General features: G+C 38.8%; 1 pseudogene; it reads left to right on the top strand.

The window, feature by feature from the left end:
• Positions 1-15,541, top strand: part of LOC140504796 (interferon-induced very large GTPase 1-like) — an 89,177-nt pseudogene extending 73,636 nt beyond the window's left edge.
• Positions 15,542-16,031: the final 490 nt, after the last annotated feature.

Here is a 16,031-nt window from a genome sequence, read left to right as displayed (position 1 = left end):
TATGGTTGCCTTCTTTTCCTTGGTGTTGTGTGATCATTTTTCCAACCTATTTCTTGACTTTGAACTTTGTGCTAAAGTTGGACTCTGGTGTCCTGGCCTTGGGGAGGCATTGTCCCAAGCTTTAAGTTTTTGCATGCTGCTATTTTCAGAACTAGTTTTGGGCATCTACAAGTTTTTGGTGTTTCCAACATGGTGTGGTCTGGGGAGAGGTAGGGTTTGTGCTCTGGTCTTTACCCATGAAGGATCCTTGCTCCCTTCTACCAACATGTGTGAGTGAGTGCTTGGTTCTGGAACTATGACTAGTTCATTTATATTCTGCAGTCACAAGTGCTAATGCTCCTCTTTTCTTTAGAACTGGAACTAGGTACCTTGCTCCCCTGTGACTGACAACAAGTGCTCCTCTCCATCCCGGAATTTATATTTTTATAAATACTCACCCATTTTACTTAGCTTGTTTTTTACTTTTTTTTTTTTTTTTACACATAACTGGACAAAATAGCTAACAAATATTACTTTAATTTCATTTGCCTTTTTGGTGCATTAACCTTGTCACTTTTTGATATTTACAATATTTTCTTTTCTTTTCCAAAAATTAATGTGAACTGGTGTTTCTCTATTTCCTCAATAAAAATGTCTGCTAGTTTTTTTTTTATTACTTCAGTGGTCTATTTATTTCAAAAAGTACTAATTTTTCTTTTATTTCTAATTTTTTTTGGTGTTTAATGTGGATTTTTATTTCCTTCTTTTTCTAATTTTTAAAAATTGTATGGCTAATTGACTAATCTGTCCTTTCACTTTTTTATTGATGTAAGCATGCACACCTACCCCACTAACACCCCCCTCACAGACACATATATACATACATACATACAAACATATTTCTCCCTTAATTTTGGTATGTTGTGTCATTGTTTTGTATTTAATGAAATTAGTGATTGTTTCCATAGATTTAAGATTAGATTAAATGAATGACTGAATGAATGACTGAATGGATTTTTAATTTAAGCCTCCAAGGAGCTTTATTGAATATAAGTTTTATTGTATTATGGTCCAAAAAGAATGAATTTAATATTTCCATTTTCTGCATTTGTTTCTGAGGATTTTATGTGCCATGCATAGTAAATGTTTTATGAAGATGTCATATATAACTGAGAAAAAGGCATACTCATTTCTGTTCCCATTTCATTTTCTTCAGAAGCCTATCATCTCTAACTTTTCTAGAAGTCTTTCATTTCCTTAAATTCTTTCTTCTTTATTTTATGGTTAGATTTCTCTAGTTTTGAAAGGTGCAAATTGAGCCCCCTCCCCAGAGCTATAGTTTACCTTTTATTTCCTCTATGAACAATCTAACTTTTCCTTTAAGAATTTGAATATTTTCTCTCTCTCTCTCCCTCCCTCTCTCTGTCCCTCATTTATTCTGTCTCTCCTTAAAATTCTGTTTTGCTTCTGATCATTGCTTCCCTTAATCTGTTATTACCTCTCCTCACTCTATCTTAGACCCATTACCTTTTACTTCCCATTTCATTCAAATAGATTTCTATATCCAACTGAGTGTATATGTATATCTATATATACATATGTAATTGAGTAATTGTGTGTATATCCATATTTAAACATATTGTTCTCTCTTTGAACCAGTTCACATGAAAGTAAATTTCAGACATTGCCCATTTCACCCTATTTTCCTCTCAACTGTAAATACTCTTCCTTTAATGCCTCTTTTATGTGGGAAAAAAATTTACCTATTTCTCTTCTTCCTTCCCTTTTCTTGCAGAGTATCTTCATTTCCCACCCTTCCATTCATTTTTTTTTTGAGATTATTCTAATATAATCGGTTCACATTCATGCTCTCTGTCTATGTAAAGTTCTTCTTTCTTAATACTTATAATTTTCCAAAGTCTCATCTCATTTGGGAATGTAAATATTTTAACTTTGTTAAGTTCCTTGTGATTTCTCACTCATTTACCTTTTAATGCTCCTCTTGAGTCTTGTGTTTGAAAGTCTAAATTTCTATTCAACTCTAGTTTTTTCATCTAGAATGCTTACAATTCCTTCATTTCATTGAATATCAACTTTTAATTCCCTTGAAGGATTACCTCAATTTTGTTGGGCATGATGTTCTTGCTAATAATCTGACCTCCTTTGCCTTCTGCTCCTTTATAGTGGTAACTACTGACACTTTTGTGAACCTGATTATGGCTCCACATTATTTGAATGTGGTTTTTTTTTATTTTCTGGATGCCTGAAGTATTTTTTACTTGTTCTGAGGGATATGAAACTTGATTTTAATATTACTGAGAGTTTTCATTTTGCAATCTCTTTTAGGTGGTCATCAGAGAATTCTTTCAATTTCTATTTTACCCTCTGGTTCCCAGTGTATTGTGGCAGTTTTCCTTTATAGTTACTTGAAAGGTGTCCTGTATATGCTTTCTTTGATAATGTGTTTAGGCTAGCCCAGTGATGCTTAGATTATCTCCCTCCAATATCTTTTCTAGGTTGTTTGTTTATCTGATGAAATGGTTCACTTTTTCTTCTATTTTTTCATTCTTTGGACTTTGTCTTATTGTTTTTGAAGTCTCATTAAATCCTTAGCTTACACTTGCCCACTTCTAGTTTTTGAGGAACTCTTTTTTTAACGAGCTTTTATTCTTATTTTTACATCTAATCAGCTCTTCTTTTCAAGAATTCATTTTCTTCAGGTTTTTGCCTCTTTTATTGTCTCTTAATTCTTTTTTCATAATTTTCTTGTGTTGCTTTCATTTTTTGCCCAATTTTTCTTCTATTACACTGATTTTATTTGTAACATTTTTTTTTTTTTTTTTTGCTTTTTGAAAAATGTCTTTTGGGGGCAGAGCCAATATGGTGGAGTAGAAAGATGGACATGCTGTAGCTATACCCCTAAAATAACTGTAAAAATAACTAAACAAATTCTAGAGCAGCAGAAGCCACAAAACGACAGAGTGAAAGAGATTTCCAGCCCAAGACAACCAGGAAAGCCAAAAGGAAAGAGCTATCACACTGGGCTCAGAGTGGAGTGCAGTCCAGCCTTGCAGGCACAGCCCAGCAAGGACAGGACTGGAGAAGGCTAAAGGGCATGAAATCATGGGCAGCTGCTGCAGTTCCCAGATTTCTCAATCCATAAATACCAAAGACAGTTTTAGAGGTTAGTGAGAAAACTCTGTCTCAACTCCAGGTCCAGGGCAGCAGAAGCCATTGCCACAGCAGTTTTCAATTTTGGATTCCTGAGACTAAAGAACCTGAGGGAATCAAGAAGTGGCTGGTCTGGGTCTCAGTTGTGAGTGGCAGTCCTGGGGTGAAAAGGAGCACTGATGTGGTGGATCTAGTGGAAGCTTTGGGGAAGGAATCCTACTCACAGTTCCAAGGCAGAAAAAGTGCTTGCTCCTTCCAGACCAGAGAGCAGGCCAGGAAAGGAGTAAACTTCTTTCCCTTGATTGTGCCACCTTGGAGGAACTGAGAACTTACAGGTCCCTAGAGTATACCCTCCATTTGACAAAAGATTCAAAATTGAAAAAACTGGCTGGAAAACTGCTCCAAAAGGGGAAAAAAATAAGACTATAGATGTTTAGTTTCTTGGTGAAGAGGTATTTTCTTCCATCCTTTTGGATGATGAAGAACAAAGCATATCATCAGAGGAAGACATAAAAGTCAAAGCTTTGACATCCAAAACCTCCAAAAAATTATGCAATGGTCTCAGACCATGGAAGAACTCAGAAAGATTTTGAAAATGAAGTAAGAGAGGTGGAGGAAAAATTAGGAAGAGGAATGAGAGTGATGAAAATCATGAAAAGTGAGTCAACAGCTTGCTAAAGGAGACCCCCTCCCCCAAATGCTGAAGAAAATAAAAAATCTCTTTATTTATCTCTTCTATGAATTCTTTTTGGGGTTGTGTCTAATCTGTGTTTTTCCTTTCTGATTTTGTTTGTAGATGTTTTCTTCTTTAGCTTTCTTCTGAGTTGATGTCTTATGGGTTCCTGTCAAAATAATAGCTCTTTATTACCAGGGTTTTTTTATTGTTGTTGTTCTTGCTCATTTTCCACCCTATTTCTTGACTTTAAATTAGTGTTGGAGGTGGGTTCTGCTCACCTCTGATTGGAGATTGTGGTCACTATCCCAAGCTTCAAGCTTTTTTGCCCTGCTGTTTTCACAGACAGTTCTGGGAGGTCTTTAAGTTTTTGGTGCTTTCAAGATAAGTGATCTAGTGAAAAGTATAGTCACTGCTCTGCTGGTCTCTGTTCTGGTCCTTCCTTGACCTCTCACCACTCCTTTCTTAGCCCTAGGACTACTACTAGGAATTAGTACCCTCTCTTTGTGTCCTGGTCCTTTTACTTTGTGATTACAAGCAATCCTCTCCATCTTGTACCTGTGACCTGGAATTGGATAATGGTCAGTGGAGGTACCATATCACACCTATCAGAATGGTTAACGTGAAAAAACAGGAAAATGAGAAATGTTGGAGAGGCTGTGGGAAAATTGCAACACCAATGCTTTGTTGGTGGAATTGTGAACTGATCCAACCATTCTAGACAGCAATTTGGAACTATACTGAAAGACTGTAAAACTGTTTACACTTTTGATCCAGCTATAATCACTAATTGGTCTATATAAAAAAGAGATCATAAAAAAAGGAAAAGGACCCACTTATACAAAAATATTTTTGTGGTGGCAAAAAATTGGAAATTGAGGGGACATCCATGAATTGGGGAATGGTTGAAGAAGTTATAGTATATGAATGTAATGGAATACTATTAATCCAAAATAAATGATGAGCAGGTGTGTTATGGTTTTATGTCTATTGTGTCAGGACCATCAAAAGAATTCAGTCAGACCACCTCTAATCCAAGTATAGGCATTTACAGAAATTGACACCTCTCAAGAAGCAGCCTGAGTTCCAAGAGAACCAGTAACTTAGTAAGAAAAGCTAGGCATTTTTGGAATGTAATGATGATGATTGCACAGCAGAAATCATGAATATAAAAAAGACAGGAAGGATTTGTTAAGGAATTACATAATGGAGGAGGGGGTGGGTCTCTTCTATGGTTTGGTGGTCAAACATCCTGGTTGTGCTGCTTTCTGACTGGCTAATTATTGTGGTCTTCCTTGGTCAAGATGGATAATTAGGTATTGTGCTATACAGTTAAGTCCTGTCTTGTGCTAAATGGATGATGTGATTGTGCTTGAGTACAAGAATATACCTGATCTGAGGGACAATGGCTATATTGAATCTGGGGGCCTGTAGTGTGATCAAAGCCAGATGGTGTGGTTAAATCAGTACATCCTTGTTGTTCAGTGGGGGCGCATAAGGAAGTGGGAATATTGGAGCTGGGAGAAGTTTTATTAGGTTTCTATCACTCCCTGCTTAAAGATATGGCACCAAAATTCATTTGTGAAACCAGAGGAAGGTCTAGGCTTCTGTAGCTTCTTCAGGCTGAAAGGGACAAAGACCTGTCCCTGTTTTGATGAGTTCTGAGGATGAGGTTGATTGAAACTCAGCATAGGCCATATTCAGGGGACAATGGGTGAGTATGGGCTTCCACCTGTAGGTGAATCGCTTGTTGTCTGGAAGTCAGAAATCTGATAGGGACGTTTATATGCAGGGCCCCAGAATTATGGAGAAAGAAACCAAGAGCCCCATGGTGCCGTATTTACTTTGACACACAGGATTATCTGATCTTGTTACTTTCCCAAAATGTTTCCATACTGATTTAAATTCCTTTAGGAGAATCTGATGCTACTGAGGATCCAACCTCATACATGAAAATATAAGTAACAACACTTTTGCAGGTAGGAGCTTTCCACCCCAGGGTTCAAGAGTTATCCAAATGAATTTGCTTCTGATGTTAACTTACTCCAGTTGTAACAAAAGACTGGGGAGGACACTTTAAGTAATAATTCTAAAACAGTGCACATCAATAAGTTGTTTGTAGTAAAATGTTTATACTTTTATTTCATAAGTTACTTCCTTTAAGAAAATTGATTGCATTGAAATTCTTTTTCCAAAGCAAACTAAAGATATTTCTGATTTATTATCAGTAATTACTAGAATAAAAGTGAGGTCCCTCAGTCAATTGTACCAATATCCAATTATTCTTACATCATTTTGAAACATATAAGGATTTTATTTCATAGAGGTACATACATAGGTAGTAATAGGCAGATAAAAAGATCTAATACCCATTTACTAAGTTGTTTAAGGTATAGAAAGAATTTAATTTTAGGTTCAATAGCTTAAATCTAACACACATTTTATTATAGTAGCTCAGATACAGCCCAACCTTAGTCTATGGAAACATGATTAACAGTGTGCTTGTCTTCTCCTGCAGCCATGTCAACTCCAGGGGATAATGGTGAAGAACCAACCCACAGAGACCCAGGAAGAAGTGAACTGAAGGAGAAGCTGAGAGAATTGGGCCTAGATGTCCAGTATTGGGGACCTAAGCCCTAGGAATACCTAGGTGTGACCTCTGCCCAAGCTTTACAACACCTACAACAGAGGGAAATCCTGACACTAAAATTCCAGGCAAATCATCCTTGGGAGAAAAGGGCATTGGAGAAACTGCTTTATTTATCTGGTGGCCTGTGCTCAGAGAAGATGGGAGAGAAACACTTTGTGACAGTGAAGGAGAGACAAGAGTGGGCACAGTCAGTCTTGAAGGAGCTGAGGGAGATGCAGGCAACTGGTAAAAGCCGCCAGGAGGAGATTGTGAGGGTGAAAGAAGAGGAACTGAGGCAGGTCATGGAGATCCCACCCAAGCACTGGCCACTCCCTGAGAAACCCCTAATGGAGTTCATAGAATACATGGAGAGATACCTCAGTCTCATGAAAGGCACACTCTCTCAAAAGGAGAATCTTCCTCACAGGGAGCTCCTCAAAAGGGTGTCAGGAGGCCTTGCCCTGCAGGGCATTTACCAAACCAACCATGCTGAGGATCTTTTGGGGAAGAGAGAAGAACTGCTCAGCCTCCCAGAGAACTTCTTCCTGCTTAGGCCAGCCCAGGGCACAAGGATGGAAACAAAGGAATTTTTGTCTCCTCAGAAAGAAGCTATGTTTATTGAAAGCATGGAGAAACTAGGCTTCAGTGTGAGCTTCTTGGGTAAAGGTGGAGGTTGGGGATTTAACCTGGAGGCCAGCACCAATGACACCAGATCTTCTGACTCTAGAGAGGTCCATAAGTCATGCTGTGAGCATACTTATAGCTGTACCACCAGGTTCTGCTATATCCCATTGGCCTCCTGCCACTTTTCACAGGACCAGCTCCATCTGTCCAGGTCAGCTCTTCAAGAGTTAAAACAGCTGGAGCATCTTCTGAATCACTCCAGTGGTGCAGAAACCCATCAACTGCTGAAGCATAGATGTGAGGCATTTTTCCAAAGGTTTGGCTCTCATGTGAACCAGGGCCCATTGCACTTGGGAGGAGTGTTCTGGTGGAAAGCTGTAGCTGAGGGCTTCAGGTCAGAGGATCTGCAAGATGTGAAGCAACAAGCCTCAGAGGTACTTGATATGTACATTGGAGGAAGCTACAGTGGATTTAGAGTGACAGCTACAGCCACAGTAAATGCATTGAACTCTCAGTCCCAAATGGCTTCTCACAAAAGAAACTCCACTAACTTGCTAGCAAAATTCCAAATATCTGTGTACCAAACAGGAGGTCCCCCAGAGGTGGATTCTCTCCCACAATGGAAAGCTGTTCTTGTGGCCAGTAACCACACCTGGTGTGTCATTGACCGAGGTCATCACCTAGTGCCTGTCTGGGACATAATTCTGTCTAACCATAGACAAGATTTTCAGGATCCTCTTGGATTGACTCACTGCCTAATGGACGTTTACACAGCCCTGAATGGCCAATGTGCAAGGATCCAGGATGGAGAGGAGTTATTGAGTGTCATGGAGGATGCCAGGTCTTTTGTAGAAGAAGTGAAATCCTGGGAAATCACTGAGCCTAAAGAGAAACTGATGAAACTCCTTGACTTCAAGCAAAAGCTGAGGGAAAGAACTGAGAACTCTAACACCTGGATTAATATCTGTCTCAAAAATTTAGTTCTGCAGCAGTTCTTGGTGAACATTGTCAATTTTTGCAAGGACTTCTCAGTTCATGAAAGCAAATTCATTAAATCCCAGTTGCGTAGCCTTCTGTATCCTCATGTCTATCAAGTGAAAGACTTCCCACAGGGTCACTCAATTATGCAGTGGGTTTTCCACTCAGCAAAGGAACAACAGGATATCTGTGTCACAGAGTTTGTTAACTTCATTCAGCTCCTAGAAAAGGCAAAGAATAATCTTTTTGAATTAAATTACAACTCAAATTCCTTAGGAAAAATGAAAGAAACTCAAATAAAGGTTACCTATGAAATCAGTTCATCTCTCAGCTCCTTTCTAAAGGCCCTGAAACAGGCAGGGGAGACAGGCACACACCTGCTGCTACTTTCCATTGCAGCTGGTGCAGGGTACAAGGAGGAAAACCAAACCTTCCACCATCTCCTAGGATATGAAGAAATAAATTTCCTGTTATGTGAAATGAAAGAAGCCCATGAAAAATACTTTTACCTTAAAAAGGAATGTGACCATAGGGCTCAAACATTCCTATTGTTCACAGGGCTCACAGTAACTCCTGGACCTATGGCTGTGTCTGCAGAAGAAAAAATACAACGTTTTATGCGGATGGAATCTCACATGGGACAGTCATGGTCCAAAGAAGTACTTTCTGTCCTCTTCAAAGCTAGGATCAGTCATGATTGGGAAACTCTGGAGAAAGATATGACTTTCCTCATCACTGGAGACTATGAAGCTACAATGAACTGTATACAGATGGATCAGGTGAAGAAAGAACAGGACAGTGTTTCTCAGAGAAAGAAATAGAGCTCTGAAGCAGAACCAAATACCACCACACATAAGGAAGTGATAAAAAATTCTCAGTTTATAGAGCTAGCCAAGAGACTTGGTCTGGAGCATTACTACCCAAGGATGATATGCCGTGACAATTTCCATCTGATTCACAAGGCCTCTATACATGACAGTCAGCCAGATACAGAAAAACAATTGCCATTTTATTTCCTACAGAAGCTGTTGATGCTGGATTCCCGACTGAGATACCTGACCTGTAAAAGTGATGGAGACACAAGGTGCAGTGGGGCACTGACTCTGACAAATCTTGAGGATGACACTTCAGATCCTTATGATGATTTATCTGATGACAGGATCACACCCTCTCTTCTCTTGTCCACAGGCCCACCCCACATTCACCCAATGGACACCCAGATGATGATTTTTCACTGTGCTGATGATTTCATGAGACAATACATTTCAAACAAACTTTCCATTTGTCAATTTGCTCTTCCCCTTGTGGTGCCCAATCCCTGCACTTCTGTAATAGAATTCCCCCTGTGGTCTCTCAGCCAAATCAAGAGAAGCTGGAGACAGGTGGAGAAATCATCAGGAGAAGACAGAGTCCTTAATTTTAATAACCAACTCATCTGCCAGGCACCCATCCCTATTGTGTCCTTTATAAGAGTTGTGAGTTCTGCTTCTTCTTCCAAATCTCAGATTTTGAACTCTCTGCTGAGTAAGCACAAACATGATGCTTTTTTTCACCGTCACTGCCAAGGCAGCAGCAAATCCTGCCTCTTAATGGGAGGGATGGTAGAGATCTCCTGGTTCTGTCCAGGGGGAAGATATGAGGACAGATTTGAAAGGTGTGTAGCATTCACCAATCTCCGTGGAGATGCCAAAGATTATGAGAAACAGTTCAAATTTCTCCAGGAAATTGCTTCTGTCACAGTAGTTCTTGTGTCTGCTTCCGATAAAAGTGAGAGGACTGTCCAAATGCTTCGGGACCTGTGGAAATCAACAAAACCTTTGGTTTATTTATTTGATGACAAAGATGAGAATGCATTCAATCATTCTGGTCAGAAAGTGAGGATTGGGATTAGGAATAGAAATGAGGCTGAATTAATGGATGAACTCATGAGTGTCCTCAATCACTTGCTGAAGTCTTCAGGTCGCTTTCTCAGTCTGGAACAGTGTGCTGACGTTGCTCGGCACCATGGCTTTCTTGTAGATGTGGACAAGAAGGAGTGTCAGGAGGCTAAGGGAAAGGCACAGGCTTTGCTGGCCATCATGGAAGAGATGAAATTGTCTGAAATGAAGGAGAGATTACTCCCCCTTCAAGGAGAGCTTTGGCACCAGTGGTGTAAGAAGGACAGGGAGCTTTGTCACCTTAGAGAGAAGGGGAACAGCAGCCTTGAACAGCACAAGAGTGAGATTGAGACAGAAAAGCAAATAATTAGACAAATACAGCTATGGAGGGCATTTCCTCTCAATGACTTGATGAGATCTGTGCTTGAAATCCTCCAGTCTCACTCAGAGAAAGACAATAGCACTGAGCTGTACTTCCTACAGTGGCTAAGTACATTCATGGACAACCTGACCAGAGGTCACCTGGAAAAACTCCAGAAGAGGTACAGCCACTTGTGGTCCCTGGTGCTGGCAGAAAATCAAAAGGAAACCAAGAATGGCTCCTTGAAATGCCACCAAGTGGAACTAGAAGCTGTGTCCAAGGAGATGAGGAATTCTTCTTTGGGTATTGAACATCTCCTGAGAGAGATTGGCCAGATCTATGAAGCTTTGGAAGAAACTTCATCTGAAATGAACACTGTGTTCTTCTCCCTTCCTCGAATTGCTGCTGACCTGATGATCTCTGGATATCCCCTTGAAGTGATGGATGGGGATGCTTCCTACGTACCTCTGAAGTGGGTGGCAGCTGTTTTTGACAGATTGATTTAGAAAATTGGAGACCATAAGCTCTTTGTTCTCTCTGTTCTTGGCCTCCAAAGCACAGGGAAATCTACTCTGCTGAATGCTATGTTTGGCCTGCAATTTAATGTCAGTGCAGGGCGATGTACACAAGGAGCTTACATGCAGTTACTGAAAGTGGAGGAGACACTGTGGGAGGAGCTAGGCTTTGGCTTTGTCCTCGTGGTTGACACAGAAGGACTGAGGGCCCCAGAATTCACTGGTGAATCACAGAATCGGGACAATGACTTGGTCACTTTTGTTATTGGACTTGGAAACTTTACCTTGATCAATATATTTGGAGAAAATCCTTCAGAAATGCAAGATATCTTGCAAATTGCTGTCCAGGCCTTTCTGAGAATGAAACAAATGAACATTTCCCCAAGCTGTCTCTTTGTACATCAGAATGTGGGAGAAATCACTGCTAAAGATCAAAACATGGAAGGAAGAAGGCGACTACAGCAGAGACTGGATGAAATGGCAGTCATAGCTGCAGAACAGGAACAATATTCTGGTATTACTCGCTTCAGTGATGTCATTCAGTTTGATGTCAACACCCATGTCCATTACTTTGCTCATCTATGGGAAGGGGATCCTCCAATGGCCCCTCCTCACCCTAGTTATAGTCACAACATCCAGGAACTAAAAAGAGGAATTCTCATGGCTGCCAAAAAAGAATCCAAAGGCAGTATCCTGAAGATGTCTGAGGTGAAAGTCCGGATCCATGATTTGTGGAAAGTCTTGGTGAATGAAAACTTCATGTTCAGTTTTAGGAATACCCGAGAGATCATGGCCATGATAAAGCTTGAGACAATGTATAACAACTGGACCTGGAATCTAAGAAGTCATGTGTTGAGTTTGCAGAACCAAGTGACCAATCAGATTCAGAATGGGGAAATTCAGGATTTGCCAAGAAGTTCTAGTGAAGCTAACATTGCAGAAAAATATGACGCCATCAAGCAAGAGCTTCAAAGATATTTTGATGAAGATCAAGAGAATGAAATCGTTACTCAGTGGAAGGGAAACTTTGAGAACAAACTGAAAGGTCTTAAGGAGGAAGTTGTTTCAGATATCATTAGAAAGTCCAGTGATTTCCTTAGTTCCAGGAAACGTCAAGATAAATTGTTTAATAAAAAAGCAGAGTATGAAAAACAGCTGTTGTTAAACAGCAGAGGTGTGGCTCTTTCCTTAATGGGTAAAGAATTAAGTGAGGAGCAGCTGAGAGAGATATTCAGTCAGCTTTGGACAAAGTGGGTCTATGAAGTGTCCTCAACATCGCCTCCTGCTGAAGATCCCAATATTGATGTCGATTTGGAGAATGTCTTTTTGGAATATTTTAAACAAGAGCACAACATGGTAGGCAAACTTCAAGATCATTCCAGAACAAAAAAGTTTTTCCTTAATTATAAGAAACATGTCATAAGGAAGACAAAATTCCGACTTTACAGGCCCTCTATAGAAGAGAGTGCTAAGAACACCATAGGGCAGACTACTGAAAACATTATCTCATTGGTCACTGAAAAGATTGAATCTAAGTTGAGAATGGGAATGGATTATAATAAAGGTTACTTCCATGAAATACTCTGGTTGATCGACAAGAACACTGATTTGGCATCTGAGGAGGAACGGTACACATTCACAAACGAATATAAAATAGATTTGTCCTTATATTTATGCCATAGAGCGGTTGCTACATTTTGGGATATGCACAAAGCATTCAAGAGAGCACATGATCCTGTCACATATCTAGAAAACAAGAAAGAGGACTTCTTTATGAGTTTTAAGATTTCCTGCCAAGGTGCAACTTCTATCACAGCATTTGTTGACTTCCTGTGGGGCAAGCTCACTACTTCCCTACTTGTAGCCATCCAGAAAAAGATAGCCCTTGACCTAGCTGGGGAGATAAGGGCTAACTGCCCTGCCTTCAATGGAAACCGTTCCAATCTGGAGAAACACATTCTCATCTCTCTGGCTAAGGAAGAAAACTTTGAGAATTATCAGCAATACATACATACACCAGAATTATATTTTAAGCATTACCTTGAGAAAGAGATTGAAACATATATAAGTAAAGAAAATGAGAAACTGAAGAATTTTTTAAGTAATACCTTGGATTTTTTTAAGAAAGTCATCCTTTCTGCTATTCAGGAATCAACTCTGGTTGCTAAGGACCAAAACAATTCTGCGTCTGTATGGCTAGACTCATTGTGTAATCACCTTGGGTGTCACTTGACCCTTCCAAGAGGAGACTTAATAATCATTGAACACCAGGAGATAGCGGACATCGAATTCCTCAAGGAAACCATGAGTGAACTCCTGGATACCAGAATCAAAAAGGTAGGAGAGTCCCGTGAAATTACATCTACAAAGAAATTTGTACCTGAGATTCAGGCCATGCTCTCTGATCACTTAAGTGGCTGCTGGAAACAATGTCCATTTTGCAAAGCAATTTGTACAAATACAGCCAGAAATCATTCTGAGGACCACAGTGTTCCTTTTCATCGTTCTCAGGCTGTCACAGGTATGAGGTGGCACAAGAATGATGAGTTTGCAATTGATTTCTGTACCAGCTATGTGGCAAGTGATTCTCAGTTTATCTTTAAGGATGGTAGGGAAATCCCTTACAAGACTTATCGTCAGGCAGGTGGTGAATATGCCACATGGAACATCACTTCAGATACATCTGCTCAGCCATACTGGAAATGGTTTATATGTCGCTTCAGGTCACAATTAGAAGAGCGTTATAATCTCAGATTCAAGGGAAGAGGTCAGATTCCTCAGGCATGGTTCCAAATCACCAAGCAAGATGTGCTGAATGACCTGAATAAGTAATAATTCTAAGTGAACCTGATTGTAGAGCATTTCAAGAACCTGTTCTTTCAGAAATGATTTTTTCAAATATGAATGTTTGGAGGTACATATTATTATACAGTAATCATCAAAACTTTGTATCACTGCTTAAAAAATAAATAAAACGAGATTTAGTGACATAGAGTGGAGAAAGAACCAGAAACACTTGATTTTAATCTCTCAGTTTTCAATAAGCAAGAATATAAATTATTTCCGCAAGAAGTACTGTTTGCAAGAATTGTTGGAAAATCTCTAAAGGAGCTTCATGGAAATTAGTTTTAGAGTACCAGGTAACACAAAATACTTGTGTAAGTAAAAGGGAATATGTTATCTCGATGTTTAAAGTTCATATCACTAGAAAATTAGGAAAGAAATCAAATAGGTACTTTTCTTATCCATGCCCAGGAGTGCAAAACTTAAATAAACAAGAAAGACTGACAGTTAAAACATAAGAGCACGTGAAATGGAAGACATTTTACACAAGAAAAAATGGCATTGCTAGCATAAGAGGAGTAGTATTAAAATGGGAAAAACGTTTGTATGAAATGTCTTGGACAAGGATACAAAACAGAGGCAATTAACAAATCCATAAGCAAAAAAGGTCCATTGTCTGATGCTTAATTATAGAAAGGATGAAAATAAACAGTGTTCAAAAGAAAAGTTGTAAACTGTTAGGTACCATAAGAAAAAATCCTTAAAACCACTACTAAGAGAAATCGGAATCAAAACAATGCAGAGCATTCCATCACATCCAGCCCACTGGAATAGATGACAACAGAGAGCAATAATCAAAATTTAATTTTTGATGCGAGGTATTGTGGACAGGCAGATACAGTAAAATAACCAGATGAAAATGGAATTGGGAAACATTTAGCCAAATAAATGAAATACAATAAAAGACAAATAATGTTAATATTTTGTTTCCTAAATTAATACGTACCTATAGAGAAGGACATTTATGGCTTATTGATCTGCCTTTCTATTTGAGTTTGACATGTTGCACTAAATCATCGTTGGTGGGACTTTGTATGCACACAGCTATTCTAGAATGCAATTTTAAATTATGGAAATGAAGTGGCTAAAATATCCTGACCCCTTGATCCAGTGATTCTGTTGAGAGGCATAAGTCCTGATGAAGTCATGAAGCACAAAGGAAGGTTTCTTCTGCACAAAAATAGTTGTAATACCACTTTTTATAGAAGCAAGAAACTGGAAAGCAAATAGAATCTATCATTAGCATAATGGCTGAACAAATTGTGGTGCATGAATATAATGATCTATTATTGTGAAATATTAATCAGTTATAGATCAATTATTTACTTTAATCATATTCTTTAAGTACACATAATTTAGCTCTTATGACTCATAATTGATTAAGAAATGTGTATGAGATTCTGTGCAGCCTGACAGTGCATTGGCTCCAGTTAGCTTTCTTATTAACCAAAATTCTCATTTCCATTAAAGGCCTTTGTCCAGTTAAACTTGTTATTTCTATTAAGAGCCTTGCATAGACTGTAGTGATAATCACTCCATGATCAAATATAAGTCACATGAAGATGGAAACTCTCATGAATATTGCTTACCTGTCAAAGTTCCCAATTCTCAAAATTCCCTATTCTTCCCAAGAAAGACTTTTGTGATGATACTAAACTGTACACAAGCACCCCAAGCAAGCAGAAATGTAAATCTCTATGAGAATCAATATCATGTCCCTCAGTTTGGGATAAATGTTCCTCAGTGTTAATGTTCCTCATTCTGATGCTTCTCATCTGTGTCTAAAAGTTCTCTGTAAACTCAGTTCAGGGTCCCTGTACCAACTGAGGTGGTCTTGGACCATTTTATTGGCAAACTGCTAGGGATGGCTAATAAAGTGATTGTTCTTCAGGGTTTTTTTGCCTCAATTTTCTTTATTCATAGATTTTAATCTTAATCTAGTAGTGCTATAAAAATGACAATCATGCCGAAAACAGAGAATCATAGAGTTTATGAAGTGATATAAAGTTTTGTGTTGAAAACTATAATGAGTATATATGTGTATACATACACATGCAGACACGTATATGTGTGCAGTGACAATGGAAATGGAAAAAATGATATGAAAATCAAAATCAATATTTCAAATTTTCAATGGTCCAAAGCAAACATGCAATATATCTCTCCCCATTCCTTAGGAGAGGTGGGCAGTGGTCTACAGGAATATATTTTCAGATATTTTCAATGTATTCATTGGTTACTTTGAATTTTTCTTTCCTCTTTTTCTTAAAACTATTTTTTATTCCAAAAGGTGATGCTCTGAGAGAGGAGAGGAGGTAATTAATATACAGCGCAGAAATCCAGGTGATTTTGAAAAAAAATCTACAAAAATTCTATACCT

This window comes from Notamacropus eugenii, chromosome 5 (genome assembly GCF_028372415.1).
Source record: "Notamacropus eugenii isolate mMacEug1 chromosome 5, mMacEug1.pri_v2, whole genome shotgun sequence".
In the NCBI taxonomy this organism is placed as follows: Eukaryota; Metazoa; Chordata; class Mammalia; order Diprotodontia; family Macropodidae; genus Notamacropus; species Notamacropus eugenii.
Note: the sequence above shows the minus strand (reverse complement) of the source record. Positions and strands in the feature narration are given on the sequence as shown.